We start from the raw sequence: 27,647 nt of genomic DNA on the forward strand, positions 1-27,647 counted from the left end.
TAACGTCCATATGATCTTACAAACATTTATTTTATACCTTGCCTTATAATTTAATAATACTATATTTTATTGCCAAAATTATTTCAGTTTTGGCCATTGAGAGTCTTTCAGTTGGCTCCTGTGTCTCTTTTCCATATTTTAATCCTTGTGCATTTTCTTTGTAATTGTGGGTTTTTAAAATTAACTTATTCTTTTATTGTTATTTTTACTTTATGTTTTGCAACATTGTTATTCTTTGTTTATGGCTCACAAAATTGATTTCATAATAAAGTAACCTACTTTGATATATTTCCTTATTTTACCTTTTAGCTTTATTTTCTTTTAAAATTTTACTTATTGTGGAAAGAACATTTAAATTAGATCTGCCCTGCTAATAAATCTTCAAGTGTAGAATACAGTATAGTTAACTATGGAGATAATGTTTTACAGCATACCTCTAAAACATATTCATCTTGTACAATTGAGACTTTAGGCCCACTAATTAATAATTCTCTATTTCCTCCTCCCCTCACACTCCGGCAAGCAACAGTTTACCTTCTTATTCTATGAGTTTGACTATTTTAGATATTTTCATACATGTGATCATGCAGGATTTGTCTTTCTGTAATTGCTTATTTTACTTCATGTGTCTTCAAAGTTTATCCATGTTGTTGCATAGTGTTAAGATATCCTTTTCTAAAGCTGAGTAATATTCCACTATACGTATGTTCCATTTTCTTTATTCATTTACCCATCAATGCATGTTTAGGTTATTTCCATGTCTTGGCTATTGTGAATATTGTTTATCCATAAACATAGTGCTGCCAATATTATTTTAGGATTATGATTTAAACCTTTTGGATAAATACCCTGAAGTGGAATTACTGAATCATATGGATGTTTTATTTTGTAATTTTTTGAGGAATCTCTATACAGTTTTCCATAGTGACTGCAATATTTTGCATTCCTGACAACAACAAACAGGTTCCATTTTTCTTTTTATACAACCTGACCAAAACGTGTTGTCCTTTTTTTTTTTTTTTTTTTTTTTTTTAAATGACAGTCATCCTAGCAGGTTTTAGGAGATATCTCATTATGGCTTTAATTTGCATTTCCCTGATGATTGGTGAAATTGAGCATAATTTCATATAGCCGTTCATATGTCTTCTTTGGAAAAGATGTCTGCTCCAGTCTTTAGCCCATATTTTGACCAGGTTATTAGTTTATTTTGGAATTTAGTTGGAGGAGCTCCTTTTATATTTTGGAAATTAACCGCTTATCTGACACCTGCTTTGCAAATATTTTCTCCCATTCATAAGTGGTCTCTTTACTCTGTGATTATTTCTTTTGCTGTGCAATAGCTGCTCAGTTTAGTGTACTTCTGTCTGTCTTCCTTTTATTGTTATGCATTTGGTGTCATATCCATGAAGTCGTATGCAAGACCAATATCAATAAGGTTTTTTTCATATTTTTTCTTCTGGGAGTTTTAGTTTTAGGTCCTCAATCCATTTTAAATTGGTTGCTGTTGTTTGACACAGAGTCTGGCTCTGTCACCCAGGTTAGAGTGCAGTGCCGCGATCTCAGCTCACTGCAACCTCCACCTCCTGGGTTCAAGCCATTCTCCCGCCTCAGCCTCCCAAGTAGCTGGGATTACAGTCATGCAGCAACTCACCTGGCTATTTTTTTGTATTTTTACTAGAGACAGGGTTTCACCGTGTTGGTCAGGCTGGTTTCAAACTCCTGACCTCAGGTGATGAACCTCCCTCGGTCTTCCAAAATGCTGGGATTACAGACGTGAGCCATTGCACCAGGTCTAAGTTGATTTTTATATAAGGTAAAACATTTTTATGTAAGGTAACATTTTTATGTTAAAGTAAGACTTAATTTCATTATTCTGTATGTGGATATTCAGTTTTCCCCAACACCATTTGTTCAAGAGATGATCATTTTCCTGTTATGTATTCTTGGCACTCATCAAAAATAAGTTGACTTTATATATATGAATTTCTATGCTCTGTCTTCTATTCCATTACTCTATATGTCTGTTTCTATGCCAATTAAATATTGTTTTAGTTACTATAACTTTTTAATACACTCTGAAATCAGGAAGTGTAATGCCTCCAGCATTTGTTCTAAAGATTGTTTTGGCTATTCAGGGTCATTTGTGTTATAAATTTTAGTAATTAAAAATATATATTTGTAAAAATCTTAAGGAGTTCATCATTATGGAATTTTTATGGAATATCTATACATTCTGGCAGTACCAAATGTTCCATGCCCCTTTGTATATTTTCTGCCCCCTCCCTAGATTTAGCCATTTCTGCAAGGAGCTCTGATTCCTTTGAGCTGTGTTAGAAACCAAGATTTCAATGCTAGATGTACTTGCGTCTCCTGGGGAAGTCTTTCTTCTGGGTTTTCTCAGTGAAACAGCAAGAAAATAACAGTATATGTGCTAAACTATGTATGCATATATACCTATGATTATTTCTCTGTGTAAACACATGTTTATTTGGTTTTGTCATTGTTGTTGTTTGCTTTTTGCAACAGAGTTTTGCTCTTTTTGCCCAGGCTGGAGTGCAATAGTGTGATCTCAGCTCACTGCAACCTGCACCTCCCGGGTTCAAACGGTTCTCCTGCCTCAGCCTCCTGAGTAGTTTGGATTACAGGCATGCACCACCATGCCAGACTAATTTTGTATTTTTAGTAAAGATGGGATTTCTCCATGTTGGTCAGGCTGGTCTCGAACTCCTGACCTCAGGTGATCCACCCCCTCTTGGCCTCACAAAGTGCTGGGATTACAGCCGTGAGCCACCGAACATATGAATCTTTATTAAGCTAAGCATGGGATCATTTTGATATCTCTAACTGCAGTTCCTGACTACATAGATAATTCCAGCCTCCTGTCCTTGTTCATTTGTAACCTCACTCTGCAAAAATAAGAACTTTTGTCCTCTCCATCTTCCATTCATTTATTTGATTTTTCAATTTCATTACATATGTGTACTACATCTGAATTAAGTGTACCCCAGTAGAAAAAAAAAACCATATCAATTAGAGTATAGTGCTATGTATTCTTTATTTCCGTTTTAGTCACAGAGTCCAGTCATTTTCAAAGTTACTAAATTCAGCAGCACCTTTTCTCCAACTTTCTTCAATGAGATCTACATTCTGTCCTGGGACTCCCCTAACATTTTAAAAAGAAAAAGTTGGCTGGGCACAGTGGCTCATGCCTGTGAACCCAGGACTTTGGGAGGCTGAGGCAGGTGGATTACCTGAGGTCAGGAGTTCAAAACCAGCCTGGCCAACATGATGAAACCCCATCTCTACTAAAAATATAAAAAAATTAGTAGGGTGTGGTGGCAGGTGCCTGTAATCTCAGCTCCTTGGGAAGTTGAGGCAAGAGAATCGCTTGAACCTGGGAGGCAGAGATTGCAGTGATCCGAGTTCAGGCCTCTGCACTCCAATCTGGGCAATAAGAGCAAAACTCCATCTCAAAAAAAAAATTAAAAATAAAAAGATGCATACATTAATATTCACTTTTTTGTGGTCCTAAGTTCTATGGGTTTTGACAAATGACTAGTGTCATGCACTAACCATTACAGTATAATACAGAATAGTTTCACCACCCTAAAATATCCCCTATACTTTGTCTATTCAAATTTTCTCCTTCTCCCAAATTCCTGGCAACCAGTGATATTTTGACTATCTCCATATTTTTGCCTTTTTCAGACTTTCATATAAATGAAATCATACATTATGTTGTCTTTTCAGGATTGTTTATTTTACTTAGCAATATGCTCATTAGTCTAATTTTTATCACTGAAAAATATTCCATTGTAAGAATGCACATATATTAATTTGTCTATTCACCTATTGATGAATATCTGTTTATTTCTAGTTTTCATTGATTATGAATAAATTACAAAGTTTTTTTGTATTTGCATGCCTTTTCAAATAAGTTACGTAAATATTTAGGAAGCCAATTGCTAGATCACATGGTAAGAACATGTTGAGCTTTGTAAGAAACTGCCAAACTGTCTTCCAAAGTACTATACCATTTTCATTACCAGCAGTATTAAATGAAAGTTACTGCTGTTCCATATCCTTGCCAGGAATTGCTATGTCAATTTTTTAGGTTTAGCCATTTTTTTTTCTTTAGTTATTTATGCTGAAATATGATAGGTTTAGCCATTGTAATAGGTATGTTATGGTACATCATTATCATTTTAATTTGCATAATTATCTTTTGTATGCACTAAAGTATTAAAAATTACTTTCTGAAATGATTCTGAGTGTTTTCCTTTTCACACTCCAATTATAAATTTTGGAGCAAAGTGGCTGGCAGAGAAACCAATATAATTCCATGTCTTAATTTAGGTGATATTAGGACTGGGCCTACATTTCTGTTTCTTTGCTCAAAAGCACTGATAAAATATTAAATATTTGTTCCAGGACTTACATACTTCCAGAGATTAGACTATGAACTAATGTTGCTTTATTTTGGAAAATGAACCTATCACTCACTAATCATTAAGACTCACTACTATATTTTCACTTTGTTCCCACCAATCCAAATGCATTATATCATAAACTCTGTCAAATCTCAATCCATTCTCCTCCCTGAAGGACTCATCTTAAACTTATTTATCTTAGCTCCTAAAATCCTTCAAGTAATCTCTGACTTTCCTCTCTCTCAAGATGATGTTATTTCCTGGTAGGACTAATAGCCCTATCTTTGATTTTTAGCCTACTTTTTTGATGGTATTTTGGGGAATCAATAGTCATCAATAACACATTCCATTGGGCATGCAACCTTTCTAAGCTTTCAAGATTCAAAACAAAATGTCAACTCTACCCTCTTGTTGGCTGATATTAAAGCATGAGAACTACTCTTAACTTATTTTTAACTTTTGACCTGATTGTTCAATACCTATTAAATGTCTGGGAGACAGTAAAACATATTTGTGTGTATAGGTTTTCTAAGACTACATGTTCTACTCTCTCCTCTAATGAATGCTAAAAGCTGAGCTGAATGCTAAAAGCCAAGTTCTTGTCTTGGGTCTTGATTGTCCAAACAGCAGGTTTGACCAACTGTACTTTGAACTGTACTTTGGCATTAGCTTTTTGACTGAGACATGAGTTTCTAGTAAAGTACAGACCTTTAAAAGATGAGTTTGTGTCCTTTGTAGGGAATGGATACAGCTGGAAACCATCATTCTTAGCAAACTATCACAAGAACAGAAAACCAAACACCGCATGTTCTCACTCATAGGTGGGAACTGAACAATGAGATCACTTGGACTCAGGAAGGGGAACATCACACACCGGGGCCTATCATGGGGAGGGGGGAGGGGGAAGGGCGGAGGGATTGCATTGGGAGTTATACCTGATGTAAATGACGTTGATGGGTGCAGCACACCAACATGGCACAAGTATACATATGTAACAAACCTGCACGTTATGCACATGTACCCTACAACTTAAAGTATAATAATAATAAATAAATTAAAAAAAAACTCATGATTATATAATGAATGATGTTGTTTATCACACTAAAGTATTTTCTCTAAGAAGTTGAGCATGTGAATTAGCTCTCTGCCTCACTTGCAGAACAAATCTCATTTCCTATGGCTCAAATCTCATTACTCATTTATCAGTAATTACTTTGATTTTTACTGTATGGATGCTGAATATATAACTAAATATTTTTTTCTTTCCACCAGTAGACTAACATGTCTTCTACCAAAAGGATGTCATACTCTGAATTTTCTATGATTTTAATATATCTTTGATTTTACCTTACTTTCTAGCTTGAATTTTACATTCTCTATTTAAACTGTGGTTTAATATAGTTTATTTGCCAATATCACATATACGTGTTGTAATTAACTGCTTAATAATAGTCCATGGTCTGACTCTTCACACTCACAGTGATGGCTGATTCTATTTGCCTTCACCTCTCTGCTTCCATGAATAAAACTGCACATTGAATATGCACGTGCCTGCCCCTTTTGAAATAGTGTAAAAATTTGTGCTGTGTACCTACGTGTGAAATTTTTGGTTCATAGGCTGTTATAGACTATATACTTATAGACTAAATAGTGTTAGTTTGCTCTCTAGAGTGACTGCCATCTGTAGGCTGTGAGGTTATCTATGCTCTACATCAATACTTGGTATTACCTTTTTTAAATTTTTACCAGTACCCTGGTTATAAAATGACAGTTAACTTTCCTTTATTGTATTTCTCTCATTACTAAATAATTTGGTCATATTTTTGCTAGATTTTGATATTTATTCTTTAAAAACTACTTGTTTGTATACAATGTCCATTAATGTTTTGAAGTTGCTGTTTCACTCTTGTGAATATGTAGAAGTTGCTTGCACAGTAGAAGGAATAACTCCCTTGTTGCTTTCAGATATTACAAAGATCTTCTATATTCTCTAATATGATTATTAACTTTGTCATGGAGTTCTTCATTATAGAAAACATGAAAAAAACTTTTTCCTCATTCTTGATAGTTGATTGATATAAATTCCTATGGTGTTTTCTATTAATTCCTTAATTTTACTTTTCACATGCAATTTGTGTTATGTAGTCCATGTTTGCATATGAAATTCCATTTTATATTTTTTCTCTATAATGAGTCAGTAATCTACTACTACCTACTAAAGAACTCATAATTTTCTTAACTTATGGTGTCAATTTTATTTTTTATTAAATGTTCACATACACATAGATATGCTCTTAAATTTTCGTGCTGCTTCATATGTCTATTTCTCTGTTCTTGTTTTAACATTATTGTTACTGCTATGGCTTTACAACATGTGTTGGTGCCTTGTGCATAAGCCAACCCATTGGTTGGCTGAAATGGGCAGAAAATTCTACTGCCCATTTTCATTTTATATTCTCTCTTTAAGGCTGACTTAGCTATTTGTCTTTATTTATGTCTAATAATATCTCTATAGGAATATTTTACTAATTCTAAAATTTATTTTAATAAATAATATGAATATCTGCAAATGCATAATTTTTCAGTATCACCATTAACTTTGTAAGTCTGAATATATATATTATATATGTGTGTATATGTATATTATATATACATATCTTAGCTCCTATACATATTATGTGTATATATATATACACACACATATATAGACACACATATACACATATATATGTGTATATATATATATGGTTGACCCCTGGACAACACAGATTTTAACTGAGCAAGTCCACTTATACACAAATTTTCTTCCTCTTCTTCCACCCCTGAGACAGTAAGATCAACCCCTCCTCTTCCTCTTCCTCCTCAGCCTATTCAACATGAAGACAACATGAATGACGAACTTTATGGTAATCCACTTTCACCTAACAAATAGCAAGAATATTTTATCTTCCTTATGATTTTCTTAATAATATTTTCTTTTCTCTAGCTTACTTTATTGTAATAATATATCATATAATCTACATAACATATAAAATACATGTTAATTAACTACTTATGTTTTTGGTAAGACTTTGGGTCTACAGCAGCCTATTAGCAGTTAAGTTTTGGGGGAGTAAAGAATTATACATGGATTTTCCAATGCATGAGAGTTGGTGCCTCTTACCCTTAAGTTGTTCAAGAGTCACCTGTACAAATAGTGCTACCTATATGTATACTGCATATACATATACACATATAAATATATTCAGTGCTAAATTATATGTCATAGTAGAAATGATAGCATCACTCTAGATTATAATCTAGCCGTTTTCAGGGAGATTGTAAGGAATTGAATGTCCCAGTGTAGCTTGTTGTTTAGTTTTAATTTTATCAGTACTTTACCTTAGCAGGGCTTTTGCTTATCCTTCCTATGCATATATCAGCCCTGGTAGTTCCCTGCAGTGAAGTGAGGCACTGATTATCCCAGGCAAGTGAATAGGGGAAAAGCAGGAACAAAATCTAAAGCTTTCTTTCAGCCCTCACTGCTGCCTTTTGGCAACCATCTGCCCCAGGCTAAAGCTGCTAAGGTATCCCATATACAAGGTCTACAGAGCATTCTCAGAGCCTTTGTGAAATGTTTACTTGTAGTTTTGTTGCTTGTTTTTTGTTTTGTTTTGAATAACTTTGGTTTGTGTTGGTTAAATTGGTTCCTGAAATCATTGTATTACTCTTGATTCTACAGTGTGCCTGTGATTGAAATTTCTAGGCAAACATCCCCTGCTCGTCGTGTCTTTGCAGGTTTCACTTCTTTTCACCAAAAACATCAAAATCAATTTAGTGTTGTAGTAATTGCCATCAGTCACTTCAACAAGTTTCAGATCATTCATCTGAACTGTCTACTTTTTATTTTGATTTTGTGTCTCCATCTACAGAGCACTCATATTTTCTCCCAAATGAGTTCCTGTGTGTGTTTCTTAAAGAGAAACACATGATTTTTAACTGTTTATTCTTTTCAGTGCTCCGTGGTTAAATCCTATATGTCTTCTTCTGTCATGGAGTCTAGCTTCCCAAATGCCAGGGAAAATTCAGAGGTCCCACTCAGAAAATAATGAAGGTAATAGAGCCTAAATACTAAAACTATGACATCCAAGAGTTAAATACAGTTTATTATTTCTGCTATTCATCAAGCAGCATATTTAATGCTGAGAAAAGCTGTAAGTAGTCAGAGGCTCATTATTATTTATACTGTATTCAGTGACATCAATGAAACAACAAACCTGAATGGAAGACAAGTGCTTTGTCTTCTCATTTTTTCATCAAAGACTCAGTTAAACCAAGATGTCTATAGCTGTGAACAGATAAAATTTCCTAGAGACTTTTGCATTACCAGCAAAAGAACACATTTTTGATTGGAATGTAGAATTTTTATTTATTAGCTTGTATGTCTATATAGCTGACATTTTGACAGTTATTTAATTTTCATCTGCATATGACAAATGAGTATGTTTCTCAGAGATTCTCAGAAAGAGTTATGATGTGAATTTCATGCAATTGCCGTGTAGAAATACTTATTTCTCTCCTATCATAAAAGCATTTTCCTATGTAAAATCATATATGCTTACAATTCATTGTTTCCAAATGGCTTGTTCTTATGTGAAATAAATGGGTCTTTTTAAATATAATTGAGACAAACTAGAATTTTTGGAAAAAATGATAAGAAGTGAAAATGGATAAAGTGCATCCATGTGAAGACATGAGTTACCCATGCCTAGAAGCTAGAAACATCCTAGAAAAAATTGATCTAATATTTTATATAGAGAGAGTAAATATGTAATGAATGGATATATAGATTGTTTTACTTCTTTGCTATTATGGACTATTATTAGTCCATGAAACAACATTACCATCATTGAAGTTTTATGATTTTTAAATATCATATAATCTTTTTCTTTAAATGCTTATCTGCATTTGCTTATATATTCCCAATGAAGTCTACATATATGCATATCATCAATATAAGTTATATATTTCAAAATGAATCATTTATATTATCTTTTGGGTTTGTTCCTATAAGGCTGTTGACTTAACTGGGAATAAGAAAACATTTTGACCTTCTGTCAGTCAGCCGGTCAGACATTGATGATACAAGAACATAGAAATGGTAGAGGATCAGGTAGTGGTAATGCCAAAGACTACCTATGGTAGCTCCTGTTGGGACTTATACTGAGATATTGGGGTGTACAGTAAACACCAGATTAGAGTGAGGACTTGTGGGGCCCATGGGGCCAATGGACTTGATATCTAAATCTCAGTGTAATGTTTTCCTCTACAAATAAATAAAGCAAGTATTCAGCTTAGCTAAGACATACAGAAATATTGGTCAGCAAGTCTGTACATGGTAAAATTTATATAAACAGTGTAGACAAAAAGATATGGAGGTTTTGTGTTTTGTAGGTATAAAAAGATTTACAAGATACATGCTTTAAAGATTGATAGAATTGGGAGGCCGAGGCGGGCGGATCACAAGGTCAGGAGATCGAGACCATCCTGGCTAACACGGTGAAACCCCGTCTCTACTAAAAAATACAAAAAAACTAGCGGGGCGAGGTGGCGGGCGCCTGTAGTCCCAGCTACTCGGGAGGCTGAGGCCGGAGAATGGCATGAACCCGGGAGGCGGAGCTTGCAGTGAGCCGAGATCGCGCCACTGCACTCCAGCCTGGGGGACAGAGCAAGACTCTGTCTCAAAAAAAAAAAAAAAAAAAAAAAAAAAAAAGATTGATAGAATTTTGTTAGTTAGTAATAGAAAGGATGTAATATAATCAAGGACATTCTTATTGCCTCCCCAATATTCATTCTACCCCAGGTTATTAGTCTAAACCAGTCATGATTTTCATTTCTCCCTGTTAATAATTGGCTTAAAAACCGAATTAGTCTCAGTTATGGCCAGAGACAAATGAAGGGAAATCTGTTGGTCTTGTGAGGTTGGAACTAGTTTTGGGTAAGGGTACTTGTCTCTAACAAAAGGTCATAGGAACAGCTGGTTCATCACCTTACTTTCAACAATTATATGTCTAGATGTGATGCCCAGAACAACTGAAGCTATCTTAGTACCAGCTTAAATAGAGAGTCAAAGCCAAGACATGTAGAGTGGAAACACAGAGAACATTGTGTAGCTGATGCAACCAATTCTAGAGCTCAACATACCTCTGGAGTTATTATGTAAGCAACTTTATAAACAAAATAACCTCAATTAATTGGAAGTAATCGGATATCTAAGATGAATCATTCAATTAAGATGTCAGTGGAATATCAGTTCTAATTAAGGTAGAACTAACTATTACATGGAAATGCTGAAACTCAGAAAATCAGTCAGGAATAATAGCACAAATGCGGATCTTTATTCTCAGAGATAAATGGAGGGGTAATAGTATTTCCAGTGTAATAAAGAGAAAAAGGTAGTAAAAAAAGAATGAGCACTGTAATCTCAGCATTTTGGGAGGCTGAGGCAGGTGGATCACCTGAGGTCAGGAGTTCAAGACCAGCCTGGCCGACATGGTGAAACCCCATATCTACTAAAAATACAAAAATTTGCTGGGTGTGATGGTGCATGCCTATAATCCCAGCTACTCAGGAGGCTGAGGCAGGAGAATCACTTGAACTCGGGAGGCGGAAGTTGCAGTGAGCCAAGATCACGCCATTCCACTCCAGCCTAGAGAACAAGAGTGAAACTCTGTCTCAAAAATAAATAAATTAATTAATTAATTTAAAAAATGAGCAATGCCTACATTTATCAGATAAGAAGAGAAAAAGTATTACCACAAAAAGAAATTTAGGAAGGTCAGAAGACTAGAACTTTCTGGTGTTGCAGACACAGGAAGAAAAACATGAACAGAGGAATGCGGCTGCCCAAAGTATTAAAATAATGTCAAACAATGAAATGTACAAAACAGTTTGATATACTCTTTTAAAGTAGCTACCAGGGACCATTAAAAGGCCTTAAATTTTTCATCCAACATGTCCCTTACGGAACAAATCAAGGAAGAGGTAACCATATTAAGAAGCACATAAAGAACATATGAATACTTAGGAATTTTTTTTTTCTTGGTCTTTTAAAGAAATTACAGCCATTTGAATTCTAAATCAGTAAAGAAATTTTTCAATGACATATTGTAAATAGTGTATGTCTATTCTTAGACAAGAAGGCTATAGAATTGACTTTTGACCTGTTCAAAGGACATTCACTATTTCTCACCCAATGTTTCTCTCTGAATTTAGATTTCCCTCTGTTGTCACATACATTATGTAAGGACTTTCATTGCTGGGAAAGTCAGTGTGAATTTTACTTTAACAGATGGTTGCTGTTCAGGCAGATTGAAATCAGCAAAGTGCACTTGTTTTAACATGTTATTTTCATTTTAATTGTACACCAGGAACCTAATAAATAAAAATACCCTCTGGCTAATCTGGGGGGTGTGTGTGTATGTGTGTGTGTGTGTGTGTGTGTGTGTTTGTGCTTTCTGTAAGTTTTCTGGTGTCACTAGCTCTGGAGGCAAATACTAAATATTAATAAAGATAACAATATCTTTATTATAATACCTTTTAATAACATAAACTGTACACAAGGTCTGTCTGATGCCACAAATAACTTTGGGTTAAGAGGAAATGAGAAGCAGGGAAAAAGTGTAACAGTAAAACAGGTGACAATAGCTTTATTCAGAGCCCTCCCGCTTTTATGTAGGTGGAGAAATCAGACACATACATGCATAAATAAAAATATAGAATTAGTAAATGAAAAAGAAATGATGGAGTGATGTCTCCAGCTACTAAAGACTTCCTTTGTTGACTGGGCCTCTAAGCAGCAATATAAATGTTTAGAGAGTCACTAGCATAAGATCCTTTAGTTAAAGGAGATTATAGAGTCAATCTATATTAAAGTTGTATCTAATATTCCATTTTTTGTTACTACAATGTGAAAAGATATCCAGAGGCATTAGGGACAACATGTAAGAAATGTATGTCTCTGACTAGCTCAATTCAAGATCTACTCTTCTTGGTCTATATTGAAGATATTGAAGATATGAATAAATCAACTTACTAAGAATGGAAAAAGATATACAGAATTTTACTAATATCTATTTGAGATATTATTTAAATAGGAATCAGTATTTCAGAGCTGGAAGAAACAAGAGATTTTTTTTTTCCTAATTTTACAGCTGGGCAAAGAGAAAGAAAAAATTATGGATGGGGTTTCTAGTCTCTCCTTAGTTTAGTCCCAACTGTACTGTATAATATATACCTTGGGAAATTAGTTAAAATATTGAAATCTCACTTTCTTCAGCTATAAATTTTGAATAGAAATAACACTCCTCACAGAGTTTTATAATCAGTAAATGAAACAAAATGGATGCAAGCAACCTAGCTCAATACTCAACATTGAGTAGTTTATGAATAATGGATCATTTTTCTGTTCCAGATGTTATCAAATAGTAGTTAAATTGGTTCCATATACTTTCTTTCAAGTTTTGAAACTGCCTTTAAATAAAAAAAGTTGCTATCTGAAGCTGTTCCAGTTTAGGGGTGCTAAACATGGGGTTTCTATACTTGGATTAAAAAATTTTTTTTAATTTAAAAGCGAATGAAAAGCAAAAGACCCAGTACAAATGAGGCTACACTTTTTCCTGATCTCTTATCTTAACTATCATGGTTGATATCACCAGCACTATAGTGTGCCCTATTTTGAAATCTCAGAGCTGGAATAGAAAATACTTTTTCATTCATGGAAAATGTTAAGAAGGAGGCTGCTTACAATCTAACACCAACGACCCTCCCCAAGCAAAGACTAGAGCGATGCCTGAGCTGCTTCTCCCTTTTCTCTTTTCAATTTTTCTTGAAATATAAATTGAAGATCTATCCTAATGTCCAATTTGGACATTATTTTCATTGATAAATAATATCCCAAATTAAGTGTATCAATATTGTTATCTCAGGTCTCTGTCTCTCTCTCAAAAGATAGATATTTGAATGATTCATAGAGATTATAGATACAGATATAGATATAGAATAGGACAAACAAGTATACTTGCTACAGTTTTTTGGTGAAAAAGATTACCTTGATTATTTCTTCCATCTACTCTATATTGAAGGGGAGATTTATAATAGACCTTTACAAGGGAGACTTAGACACTACGATATCTATTTTATGGCAGTTTTCTTAGATTATTTTATAAACATACAAGATCTCAAAACAGAAATTTCAGTAAGTTCCTTGAGGACCAAGACATTCAATTCTAGGTTGTATTGCTTATTCCTAGTACAAGGACTAGCATACAGAGATCTACTCCCAGAATAGATTTTTATACACTATGAAGGGACATTGAGATTATGAGAAGTAATTTAAAATAAAAGTTTCCATAAATAAAATTTACTTTTATATTGCAACCCAGAATAAAGGCACATCTCTGCTAAGGAAATTTGAGGAAAGGAATCACTATTCTGTGTCATGTAGCAAACCAGCTGTATTTTGTCATACTGGTAGGATTACAGAGACAGCTTTTAATTTTTGAAGGACTATACATCTTCAATCCTGTTCCTGAGACATCTATCAAATGATAAAGCCGCAACTACTTCAAGTATCCATGAAACCAATTTCATTAAATTTACAGAAACCTTTAAACAGGGGTCATAAACTCAAATGTTACCAGATGACAGACACATAATAAAGGGAATTAAATAATTGGATTTAAGGCAATTGGGAGTAGGTGGAACTGTGAGGAACTGGAGTACATATGCTTATTATGAGGACATTTTTAAAAACTTATAACATTATACAGTTAAAAAGGTCAATAGGGCAAATTTTAATTTATTATTATTTATTAAAAATTATTAAATTTATTAAAATTATTAAATAATTAAGAATTATTTAATTATTTAGGCAATCTGCTTGCCAATTTTCAACCTTTTAAAATAACTAATATTTCTTCAGTTCAGACTTAACTCTTGTTCAGTAATTCTGGCCTTTTTCATTCTTATACCTTCACTTAAAATGGATTTAATATTTTATCGAAATAATCTTTTTAAAATTTTTTTTATTTTCTGTTTTTTTATTTTTTATTTTCTGTTCATAAGTACTTTCTATCTGCATTGATGTTCCGTCAATTTTTGTATACTAGGATGGCTAAGAAAGATGTTTTCTCAGTGTTAATTATGATAATGTGTACTTCTGGATGTACGATTTAAGATAATTAGTATCCCTTTATTGATTCATAGTTTTCTCATTGATTTTTTTTACCATATATCCATTTATTTGTTTACATTATATATGTTTACTGTTTACTTATTGTTTGTCAATGTTCTAGTGATTGCAAGAATAGCAGTGAACATAGCTTACAGAAATCTTTGCCTCCTTGAAACTTAGGAGACACAAGAAAAACATTAATATTAATAAGTGGAAAATATAGTAATTCAACTAAAGATCATTAATATGAAGAGAAATAAATAGAGTGCAAATAGGAAATATAAGAATCGGAGGAAATACTATTTTTAATTAGGTGGCTTATGAGCCCAGATCCAGTCAAGAGACATAAACATACCAGTTATTATAAGAGAGAGAATTTATTATAAAGAAATGTTTCACTTGATATTGAAGATCTGAAAAGGTAAAAAGCAACATTAAGATATTACAGCACAGCAACTGCAGAAAACAGCTATTTCCCTTAGAACTGTGAGAACAAAGAGAAGACATGAGAAATATTGAAACTGGAATGTTTTTAGGAGGGAACTTCAGAAAGTTGGAAGTTGGTCCTATAAGTAGGAGATGCTGCTCCCTTTGTGTTGATGTCTCTGAGATTAGAAAAGAGACTCTACAGGCCTGGAAATCACACCTCTGAGAATAAGGTCTCGCTAAAGGTGTGTAGTATTGGAGAAACTACAGGCTAAAATCCACTGCTACTTCTAGACAGATTCTTACCGTCAAAATGAGGAAGCATTGCCTTGGTGATATTGATGGAACAGGAAGCGTAAAGAAGAACTGGGGGCAAAAACAGGCAGAGCAAGGAACAAGAAAAGTATGTTCCCTTTCCCTCTTCCTGGCTTCACCATTCCTATATTGTGTCTCCTGTTGGTAGAGTCTAACAAAGCACCAGCTGGCAAGGAAGAAGTGTGTTTTGCAGATCTGTCTCCCTTCAGGCACACAAAGCAGAGTATACAGAGTGTGGGCTTCGAGTTGAGAGACAATACCTTGATAGATCCCATTTTTATTCTATGTTTTAAAATTTCTGTGGTATAGTTAGTGTATGTTCTCTTTAAAGCCATAAATAGATCAAAGAGGCTGAGAAGAAAGGGAGAGAAGAGTCAACTGGGTCAGTATATAGACTCTGGCTTATTGTTTTAAAAATATCCTTCTTAGTCTAACAATTTTCTCTACTCTGAGCCGGTACAGGGACAATATCCAAAGTATACTAAATGATGTAATTATATATTTCGCTTCTTTATTTTCCATTCTGAAATGAATGGAATAACTAACTTGTTAGTTAGAGGCATGAGAATAAACAGCATATATGGTCATCCCAAACCAGTGAGCTAAGTCACTATTATGATATGTCCTTCCTTTCCAATGGTATGGTGAGAAGTCACTGCTGCAATCAGAGTTTTATTAAATTTGCCTTTTGAAATAAATTGGTTGATGTGTAGAAAATTCCTAAACTGCTTAAAATCTAAGGTGATATATTCACCTTACTGTGTTTCTCTCTGTGAAGGCCTTATAGTAATTGGCAACTATATTTCATAAATTTTTGCATTAATCTAGTGTTAGCAAAAATTATTTCTTCTAATTCTGGAGTGTGTGTTTGGGGAGTTTAATAAAATAAATTACTCAATCAATATTTAACTATTTATTTTCTACATTATGCAAGGAAAAAAGGAAAAGGATTCCATCAGATACAGCACTCAACTTTAAAAGATGCTATTTTCCCAGCATGTAAGCAGTTATTAGATAAATACATCCATTTATGAATATTTTCAAAATAAATCTTAGTCCCAAAACATTGAATATTTGAACATTGAGAGGTATTTAATAAGAATATGTCATTTTGTTGGATTAAATATAGCTTTATATGTTAATTAACTTTATTATGGCAATCATTTTATAATGTGCATACATATATATCAGAACATCAGGTTGTACAGCTTAAATATATACAATTTTTTGTCAACTATACTTCAATAAAGCTGCAAAACCAAATTGATTTAAAAAATGCAATGTCTTGCACATCAACAAAAACATGTATTTGGGGAAAGAAATGAAAAAAGGTGGGGAGGGAAAGTAGGAATGTGAGAGAAAGAAGGAGGGATATCTGTGGGGAGGAAAGAGAAGATGAGAAATGGAGAAATGGATGATGGAAAGAAGAAAAAAACCATAGAAGTGAAGGAAGAAATAAGACAAAGAGGAGAAGAGAGAAGAGAAAGGAATAAAGGGAAAGCATAGAGACAGGGAAGAAAGATATAATATTCCTCTTGGAATAAAGTAGTAATGTTTAGACTAAATCTTGAAATAACTGGAAATAACAGTCATGAAGTGTAAGATATCCAAAGTGAATAAAAATGAAATTATATGCTTTTTGATTATTTTTATTTCTGAAATAGCTATGAAATATTTAGTTGTTGTTTCATCTTATTAAACATCAGATCCTACAATAGTTTTTTGGTGTTATTTTAAAAATAATTCACCTTTTGCTACTGTTCATTTCATATTTATCTTGGTTCAAAGGGACGTTTAGTATGCTTTATCTTATGGCTAAGTGTCTTCTCAGTCATAGAATATAAATGTGAAGATTTTGGTTGAGAAAAGTTTACAGTTAGAAATCTGAGGGTTTTCAAAAAATTGTTGAATAACGTTGCTGCTCACATTAAAAAATGAAACATATGCTTATAATGTAAAAATATATATCATAGCATATGGTAAGATATTTAAACTTAAGTCTCCTTAGTCTTTTCGTAGTGTATGAGGGGATGATTTTTACATGGAAAAAACAGGTCAGGTTACTTTTTAAAATAGAGATTTCAATTATTATACTTAGTAATTTTAAAGTTTAGTTATTCTTGGGAAGTTAAACTTATTCTAATGTCATAAATAACTGTAAAATAAGATTAGTCATTTTACTGGTTTCAATTTATGTTTAACTAAATTATACATTTGAGAGATTAAAATCTGTTTATACATCTACTTCTACTTAAATAATTAAATTCATTTACACTTCAATACATGTTCAAAAATTTATTTATCTGATTATATTAATCACTTCAAACATTTAACAAGGAAAATATATAGATTTTATAAGGAAAATAGTACTATGAACTTAAGCCATTCTTGTAAGTATAACAAAGCATTTATCAATATAGTATCTCAGTCTTATTTAACCATTCAAATTAACTTTAAACTATATATGTGTATACACACACACACACACACACACACACACACAGGCACACAATGCAACGACCCCAAAACTCATTATTATACTTGCGTTACTAATATAAGCAGCATGAAACTTTTATTTATTTATTTATTTATTTTGAGATGGAGTCTCGCTCTGTCGCCCAGGCTGGAGTGCAGTGGCCAGATCTCAGCTCACTGCAAGCTCCGCCTCCCGGGTTTACCCCATTCTCCTGCCTCAGCCTCCCGAGTTAGCTGGGACTACAGACGCCCGCCACCTCGCCCGGCTAGTTTTTTGTATTTTTTAGTAGAGACGGGGGAACTTTTAATAATATATTTATTTTTTTCCTTCCATAGTTACAATTGCATTCTTTTAAGGGAGTGAAACCTAATAACCATCTCATACCTGCTATGGCAACTTTGATTCTGTAACGGAGGTAATGGCCCAAGATTCTGTCTCTTGGATCTGAGTGAAGCTTCCAGAAGACTCTACCCAGACTTGGCTTTATTGACCATTACATACTGAAAGGAACTTTCCAGTGATGCCTTTCCTTTTACCTTGAGTAATCCCACATCCTTTGAACATACAATATGTGTTTTGCCCTTATCATTTCTAGTGTGTGTGTGTGTGTGTGTGTGTGTGTGTGTGTGTGAGAGAGAAAATGAGATAGAAACAAAGATTGTGTGTGTTTGGAGAGTAAGAGAATATTGAATAAAATCCATTTACTCAAACCAATATTTGCCCAGTTAGTTTCTAAATTATACAGGTAAAATAACAATACCATAAGAATTTAATCAAGTAAAACTTTGGACCTTAAAGATGCCATTTTTCCAATGTGGAACCAATAGTTGAAATGTATTTCCATGGGTTTAAAACATTCAATATAAATATCTGCACTTTCTCTAATGTTTTTGTTGTTTGATTTCACCTGTTTAGATTTTTATTACCCCAACTAGACATAGGGGTAACAACTTTACTGTCAAGTAAGTATAATGATACTTAAATGTTGATCAAAATGAGTTAAGCATAAAGACCTGAAATTCATTTGTATATGACCATTCTTTAACACATTTGAATATCATTATAGATTCTTGGGTTTTCAAATAATTATTGTTTTCACATTTAATTCTTAGATGATCACACCTTGTTCAGAGAAGCTCCTTTAAATGTCCTGCTCTGCATCCCTGAAAGTATTCTTACTGTCTAGCAATGACTCTGTTTACTTCTCCTATCTTTATTTTCGCTGTTCCAAGATGCAGACAACTCTTGGAACTCTATTTCTTTCAGTGTAGAAACAGGTTTGCATCAAGGAATAGCAGATGAGTACAAGATTGTAATAATAAGTAACACTTGTTGGGACACAGAAATGAATAATAAAATGTTATTTATAAAGAGTTTTTATTAATAATTTCAAATTAATTCCACATGTTTATTTTATTTGAATATAAAGATTTTAAAACTATTTTTTTCTTTTTTACTTTCAGTCCTCTCCTTTATAAAACTTTACCAAGTTTTTTATACTAAATATGTCTGAAAACTCTGGTATTAAATAATTGTTTTCTCTGGCATATATTCCTACTTAAATTTCAGAATCTTCAACAGATACCTAATTGCCCTTTTCTCTTTTTTATGGTGTTAATATATTTCATTGTCCTTCATTCGGTAGTCACATACTGATACTTCTTGGGCTCTGTGGGAGATGCAGTGGAAGCTTCAATTAGCCAAGTGCAAGTTTCTATTACAAAATAAAAAATGCATTTGGTTAATTTCTTAGCATAATGAATGCGGTTTTAGAGGTTTCAGGATATGAACTACTCAATTCTCATTAGCCTTTTTATTTGTCATTTTTATTCAACAGTTGTGGTACCACTTGCCATGTAATGTTTTCCTTCATCTGAGTTTCGGCTGTGATAGGTTGACTGGCTGCATCACGCTGTTTTTAACTGCTGGAAATTCATTTTCTGAATGAATGTTCACTGACATAAACATAAAGAATTTGTGCTAAACTCTGCTGAAATCATGCAGCTATCTAGACAAATAGCCCAGTATATTTATCATAGAGGATGCATTTGGGTAATCAAAATAGGCTATTTAGTCAAAAATTTTCAGTTATTTCAATTGCCTTTATCTAAACCTCTCTTTTCTCATCTGATACAAATTAAAAAAAAATCCTGGCAAAAACTAAGCAAATACAATTAAAGCATTGTTAGGTCCAAAGTTCCCAGAAAGCCATTTAGAACAGCCAGACACACACAAATAGAATTAGTATAGAATTCACACATCCAAACTGAAAAGTTTGAGCAAGTCTTTTATCAGTTGAAAAGTACGAAATATGAGGAAACAGTTCATATAACAGGCAGAGACTTTAAAGCATTTGCTCAGAGCTATTATAATCAGTCACATCTAATTATTCACATGTGTATAATGACCATGATAACCTTTTTGTGTTCTTCTTTTTAGCATTTCACAGACTGAAAATCCATAAACAAATACAACAAAGGTGCCTCTGGGGATTATGTCAAAGAAAATAAAGATTGCAAGGGATAGTATTCTTTCCATTCAACTGCAACGACAAAAAATCTCTTTTGTGGGTTCACTTAATCTTTGTATTTCCTAAAATTTAAATACTATAATGATACTTTTTTTTTGAGACGGAGTTTTCCTCTGTCACCCAGGCTGGAGTGTAGAGGTGTGATCACAGTTCACTGCAATGTCTGCCCACCCCAGGGGTTCAAGCGATTCTCCTGCCTCAGTCTCCCGAGCAGCTTGGGATTATAGGCACCCCCCACCATGCCTAGCTAATTTTTGTATTTTTAGTAGAGATGGGGTTTTGCCATGTTGGCCAGGCAGGTCTTGAAATCCTTACCTCAGGTGATACACCCATCTTGGTCTCCCAAAGTGCTAGTATTACAGGCGTGAGCCACTGCTCACAGCTCTATAATAATACTTTCAATTAATCATAAATTGCATTTTTCAAGCCTTAGGTAGATTAAGCATTTGATGGATAGAATTCAACCATCAAAGGAAGAAATGCAGCCAGGTGTGGTGGCTCACGTCTGTAATCCCAGCACTTTGGGAGGCTGAGACAGGGGGATGGCTTGATCCCAGGAGTTCCAGATCAGCCTGCTCAACACTGTGAAATCCCATCTCTACTAAATATATAAAAATTAGCTGGGTGTGGTGGCATGTATCTGTGGTCCCAGCTGCTCCAGAGGCTGAGGTGGGAGAATCCAGTTGAGCCCAGGAGGTCAAGGCTGCAGCGAACTGTGATCCTGCCTCTACACTCCAGCCTGGGTGACAGAGCGAGTACTTGTCTCAAAAATAAATAAATAAATAAATAAATATGTAGAAAGAAATGGAATTAATATATAGTATAACCAGATTTTATTTTTTCTTCTATTCATTATAAATGTGACTATAGGTTTTGTTAGGAGTTTAAGAGTAAATATTTATAGTAGCTTTGGAAATAACTAATCCACTTTGATGAGAAATCTGATTTTCTTTGTAATAATACATAAATGGAAGAATTTTTTAAAGACATAAGTGATATTATATGAAAATAATGAGACTGTATCAGAAGTTAGGAAGAAATAGTGTGCTTTTAATTAACATTTCAAGGAGAATATTCTGAGATATAACTAAGAAAACATATTTTCAGAAACAGTCCTTTCAAATAATATCTGCAATCAGCATAATCAACATATACTGAGCATTTACTATGTGCCAAAATCTGCTCTGTCCTTTTATTATGTCATTTTGTCTTCAAACAACCCTAGGAAATGGATATAATGTTTTTCCTGTGATTTCAGATAATAAAAGTAAGCATTAATAATATTCAATTATTTCCTTAGGTTCTACATTTGATAATTGGTAGAACTATAATTTAAAATCATGTTTGTTTAATCCTGTTGGCTTCAGTCTTCACCATACCACTTCCTGTGGTTCATTTTTATAAAACATCTAATAATTGTTCTGATGTCTCTCCTTTTCCACATACAATTTTTAATGTGGAGAATGAATATTGTATAAGACTATAAGAGAGGTGAGAAACCTACTGCATAAAACATGATCCTTGACCTACCATCCTTGCTTCTCCCCAAATAGCTGTGTTCTTAGTGAAGCCATATTCAATTTTGTGGTAAATACTCTTAATTCTTCTTGAAATCTCCATGTTCTAGGACTCTAATTTTCCTAGCTTGCTTTATTTTTCTATAAAAGACAAATTTATGTATTAATGGTAGGGTTCTGTTAGAATCCTTGGCAAAGTTATTGGTTTGAAGCTTTGATAATAAAGTGATATGTTCATGTTTCTTCCACTCGCTGGGATTTGTAATGGCTTATGAGGAGAGGAAACAATAGTAGGAAGTAAAATAATAATAATAATAACATCTAATACTTGCCACAAGGACTGACCTGTGCACAGTTAGGGTGAGGAAGAGGGACCAGGAGAGCCAAGTCTTTACGTTTCAACTCCTGGACTTTGGCTCAGATTGGGAGGCCACTACCTACTCTCCACGTGTCTCATTTCCAGCTCTTTCTGCACATGAACATTGCACTTTACTGGTAACCACATACTCTCTTGTTTCTTTCCCACCTTGTTCGTGAAATGTTTTGTATGCCACATTTTCCTTATTATATTCAACTTTTGACTCAAATCAAATCACAACACCTATGAATCCAAGACTAAGACAATAACTCTTTCCTCTATGCAAGCAGAATTCACCAATACAAATCAGTGTCTCATTTTATTGTCATTCTAATTTAATCTTGAATCTCTTTTGTCAGACTAAACTCCTTAAGTGTACATGGCCTATGAAAATCACTTCTGCATTTTACATGCTTGGGTCAAAATAAAGCTTCTATAAATGTGAATTGAATTGGTATAAAGTAGTAGTATTTAATGGATACATTTATTGATCTATCCATCATAGGAATATTTTATATATATTTATTTAGAAAAAAATAGATATATCTATTAAACAAAATTTTAGTTACTATATTCAAGACATCAGTTTAGGTGTGAAATCCCTAGTTTTTATCTGTAAGGAATTCTCGGGGAGTTTAAAATGTCTCTAGAATGAAGGAATGTATGACACAAGGAGAGAAGAGAACCACCACTATAAGAAACAAGACATATAGTTATATCCCCCATGGCATAACGGAAGAATTGTAAGGGATCAGGGATTATAGAAACGAAAGAAGTCACTTATACCTAGCATTATCATAAGATATTTTATATAGAATGTGGTCTATAAGTCTGAGCCAGGCTTTAAAAACTGTACAGAACTTCAAGGTGGGGCTTGAGATGAGAAGGTGGACATAAAGGCAAAATAGGGATTGACAAGGGCAAATGTACTGAAGTACAAACATGTACAGGTCAAAAGCCCAAGAATGTGATTGACAGTTTTGCTAAAGATTGGACTACAAAATGAAGAATAAGAGCAGTTAAGAATGTCACAACCAACAAAACACTGAAAGCCTTCATTCTGTGAGCAAGAGACTTGAACGTGGAAGTGATAAAATTAAAGAGGTGTTACAATATATTAATCTAGAAGTGATGTTCAGAACTGACTGAAGGAATAAGAGGCAGGCATCTACAATAATTTAGTTGCAAAGCATGAACCGATAAATTCTTTAAAGAGAAGCAGCAGTGGAAATAGAGAGTAATAGTGACAGGAGACAGACAAATTCCTAGGCAGACAGAGACAAGTCCCTGGTGAAACCAGACCTTCAAGCCAAAGACCGTTTAAAGCCTGAAAACTGAGCTGCTGGTTCCACATAGAGTCTATGACCAGAGTGAGAACTTCTATACCCATCTCACCCTCTTTCTCTCTCTCAATTGGTTCCTTCCGAATGATGCCTTTAAACCAATTGAATGGTGCTTTTTCCAAAGCCAACCCAAGGACCAATCAGCAGGCACTCACCCATTCTAAGTCCACATATCCTGGACTCAACCTCACAAAGGGCTACCCACTCTCGGATCCTCTCTTTCACAGCTGAGAGCTATCCTTCTGTCGCTCAAAAAAATTCTTCTCTGCCTTATTCACTCTCTGGTGTTCACACACCTTATTCCTCTTGGTGGCAGTACAAGAACCCAGAACCCACTGGGTTGCAGGCAGTGGGAATAAAAGGGCTGTAACACACTCCTGCTTGCCATACTATGGAAGAAAGAGAACTGTAACACGCTCCTGCTTGCTGAGCTACAGGAGTGAAGAACTGCAACATCTCTTAGGGGCTCAGACCTTGGGACTCCTCAGGCAAGAGCTGTAACACCCCTTGGGGTTTCGCAATTGCTGTCATCTCCAAGTTTTCAGGTGTCACTGTGTTCCCTTTGTCTAGATGCTGCTGCCCAAGGCAGAAGTCACTAGCACTACGCCTGGTCCAGCTGTGGGCTGAGCATGGAGCCATGGCAGGTGCAGTATCTGGGCCAAAGCATCAGCCAAGTGCAGCCTGCTGGGCCAAGTGGGCAGAGTGAGCCCAGCGGGCCCTAAACAAGGCTTGGGCAGAGACGACGATGGCCATAGAGATTTCTGGTTGCTGAAGCAACACTGAAGGAATCCTGTAATGGGAACATAGGCTAATGGTTATCAGTTCTGTCTTAGGTGTGGTAATTAACAATGAACCCACAGAAATTTTCTGTTTTAACCAGGTTGAACTAAAAGAAAAACAATTCAAAATTAAAGAAACTTAAATTTGAAAGTTGGATGTTATATTTTTTCAGAAAAGTATACATTTTTTAAGAAATCTAACATTCTTCTCCAATAGCAATTACGGTTGATATCTCATATTCCATATACAATGATAAAATTATTAGCATGATTACATGTTTGATATAAATAGAATTAGTTTAAATAAATAAAAATGTATAAATAGTAAAGAAAAATAGATGTATGTACTCAATATTAGATTGATTCATCTGGAATGATAAATATATTTTATGTATTTATTTTTGTTCTCTTGAGATAACATTTTATTTACTTAAAGCAAAGGCAACCATGGCCCCACTAAACTGAATATAAAAGCAGATGAGAAATTCAAATCTAACTGATCAGAGTGGCCCTGAGCCAGTCATTTAATGACACTTCCAATGACTCTTATAAAACAGAGACAGAAATAAGCTGGAGACACATACCTAGGAGTGTGACTGTGTGACCAAACTCAATAACTAGACAAATTTGAATGATTTATAAAGCTCTGTAAATTGTAAAGAGTAGGATTAATTTGATGTGGATGGATAATGGAACCACCATTCTTTATAAATGTTATAGATCTTACTTGCTTTACAAATTCAATTCTTCTCATTACTAACTTTCAAAGCACATTTTAATATCATTATCATTAGCAAAGTACTGTGTGTTTACAGCATTTGTATATAACTGGTCTGATATCAATTCATTTTAATGGGTATTTTTATCTTAACATTCAAATTTTAATCATCACTCTTATCTTCCAATAGGATCAGTAAGTATATTCAGTGACAACGTGTATTCTTTTCCTTTGGGTTAATTGGCCAGATGCTTACTTGATTAACATATCAAAAGGTATATATTTTGTAATAAATCATCAAAAAACATTACAACTTTTTCTGTATAAAGCTCAAGTTAAGTAACACATTTATTCATACCCAAGCTTACAGAGGCTGCATATATAGCAATTTTCACTGTTACATAATCACGACTAGTGTTATGATTAATTTTACATGTCAACTCCAGTGGCCATGGGGTATGAAGGTTAAGTATTATTTCTGGGTGTGTCTGTGAGGGTGTTTCTGGATAAGATTAGCATTTGATTTGGTGGACTCAGTAAAGGAGACTGCGCTCTTCTAATCAATTGAAGACCTGAACAGAACAGAAGATAGAGGAAGGAGAAATTCATCCCTTTTGCTTCTGCCTGCCTGCTTAAGCTGAGCTATAACTGCTTTCTCTAGGCCTCAGACTAGAATTTACACATTGACTCCGCTGGTGGAGCTTCTCAGCCTCCGTAATTATATGAGCCAATTCTCCATGTATAAATCAAATATATATGTATATATATATAAGATGATAAATTATATATATATGCAATCATATATATTTTATATACATTTATATTACAGGCAATCTGCTACAGGTACTTTTTTTCTGGAGACCCCTAATACAACTAAGATACACAAGAATGCAAATCTTTGTAAGTTCAAAAGCTTTCATTTTAATGATAAAAAATCATAGAAAATTAATTGCTGCCCTTGGCTTCCCAATAAAAAGAGGATACTAGTCATATCAGAATTAATATATTTGAGCAAAAAGTGCTAATGCTTGTAAATTTTACTTTCATTTTAAACAATGTTCCTTTTGCAAATTTGATTATTGAAAGAATATGCAATTGAAGTAGATGTTCTTTTAGGAGGTTGGGAGGCTACTGTAGCCAAGTAGTTTAAATATAAAGTTCTGATATTTCTAAAAAGTAAAAGTACGCCTTATTTTAAGAAATAAGAATTAGATAACATTTCTACAGAAACATCATGGTATTCATTGAATGCTACTGCTCTTGTCTCTGATAGTAAATTTTAAAATAATAAAATATTTGCCAGGGTTATAAATAACTCACAGAAATTTTAGTGTCACACTATGTTAAAAAGTTCGAGTTATTCCTAGAGTTTGGGAAATAAGGAAAGAGAACTCTGACCAGTTCTGTTTTGCACAAATAAACTGACATGCAGAGAAATTGAAGACTGTTCAGAAAAGAGATCAGAGTTAATTAATGGACTTATAAAGAACATATATTGGAAGAAGTTGAAGGATATACAACTGTTTTAACTAGAGTAGAAAATTTTTAAAAATGACGGTATGATGTAAAGAGTTCAAGGTGATGGTTAGAACATTTAAATCTTCAAGAAGAAAGTTATTAATATTTTTGCCTTGGGTGTTAAAGAAATAAGTTTTCCTTAACAGAACTTTGAAATATTGAAAAGGCTTAAAGTGAGAAGTTACAGCAATGCTGTCTCTGGGGAATTATAATAAAAAAATAGGAAACATTCTCATTTTTTCTGGGGGCAGTTTATAGGAAGCAGGGGATGAAATGCATGACATCTCCACTGCCCTTTCTAGCCTTGAGGTTATATTAAGTTCAGTTTATTCAACCAAGAGGAGGTTAGAAAGTTCATTTCATTTCTGTATCATCAACTGGGGAAATAACTTATTAACTGATAGATTTTTTTCTTTCAAATTTGTTGTTTCCCTAGTGGATCTCCAGTTTTATCCAATATTACTCTCTGAGCCACAGCAATGATCTAGCAGATATAAGGTCAACGGGTTAAATTATATGAAGATTTTAATATGTATAAAAACAATTTACTTTTAAGAAGAGAAACAAGAAAGTACATTTTGGTCTATTTCCCTCAATTCCCTTATTAATATATATTTTAATATATCATAATGTGTAATTTTCAAGATATCTTTTTGTAGTTGCAATTTTGCATATACATTTATTATGCTATAAACACTTTTAAATATTACTTTGATAGTTAAATATTTGTTTCATAAATATAACATGTTTAAGACAATCCTATTGTATATATTATTTAAAATTTAACAAAAAATTTTGCAATGCACATCTTTATACATAAATCTTTTCTTCAATCTTGATCTACTATATTATGTTCTTATATAGATTTTATAAGAAAAATTGTTGTGTCAAAAGCCGTTACAATTTTTCAGATTCTTAGGACGTATTGACAAATCACCTTCTGGAAATTTAAGTCAATTTTGTAACAATATAATTACATTGCAGGTATGCATATTTTTCTCCAAATGTATACAATACTCCACAA

General features: G+C 33.7%; 1 long non-coding RNA gene across 1 annotated transcript in view; it reads left to right on the forward strand.

Moving 5' to 3' along the window:
- The window catches only part of LOC135967559 (uncharacterized), an 816,926-nt gene that overhangs the window by 631,997 nt on the left and 157,282 nt on the right, over window positions 1-27,647 (forward strand). Inside the window, exon 2 of the long non-coding RNA XR_010581733.1 lies at window positions 17,173-17,176. This is a non-coding gene — a long non-coding RNA (uncharacterized lncRNA). The remainder of the gene's footprint in view (window positions 1-17,172; window positions 17,177-27,647) is intronic.

Source organism: Macaca fascicularis, chromosome 15 (assembly GCF_037993035.2).
Source record: "Macaca fascicularis isolate 582-1 chromosome 15, T2T-MFA8v1.1".
In the NCBI taxonomy this organism is placed as follows: domain Eukaryota; kingdom Metazoa; phylum Chordata; class Mammalia; order Primates; family Cercopithecidae; genus Macaca; species Macaca fascicularis.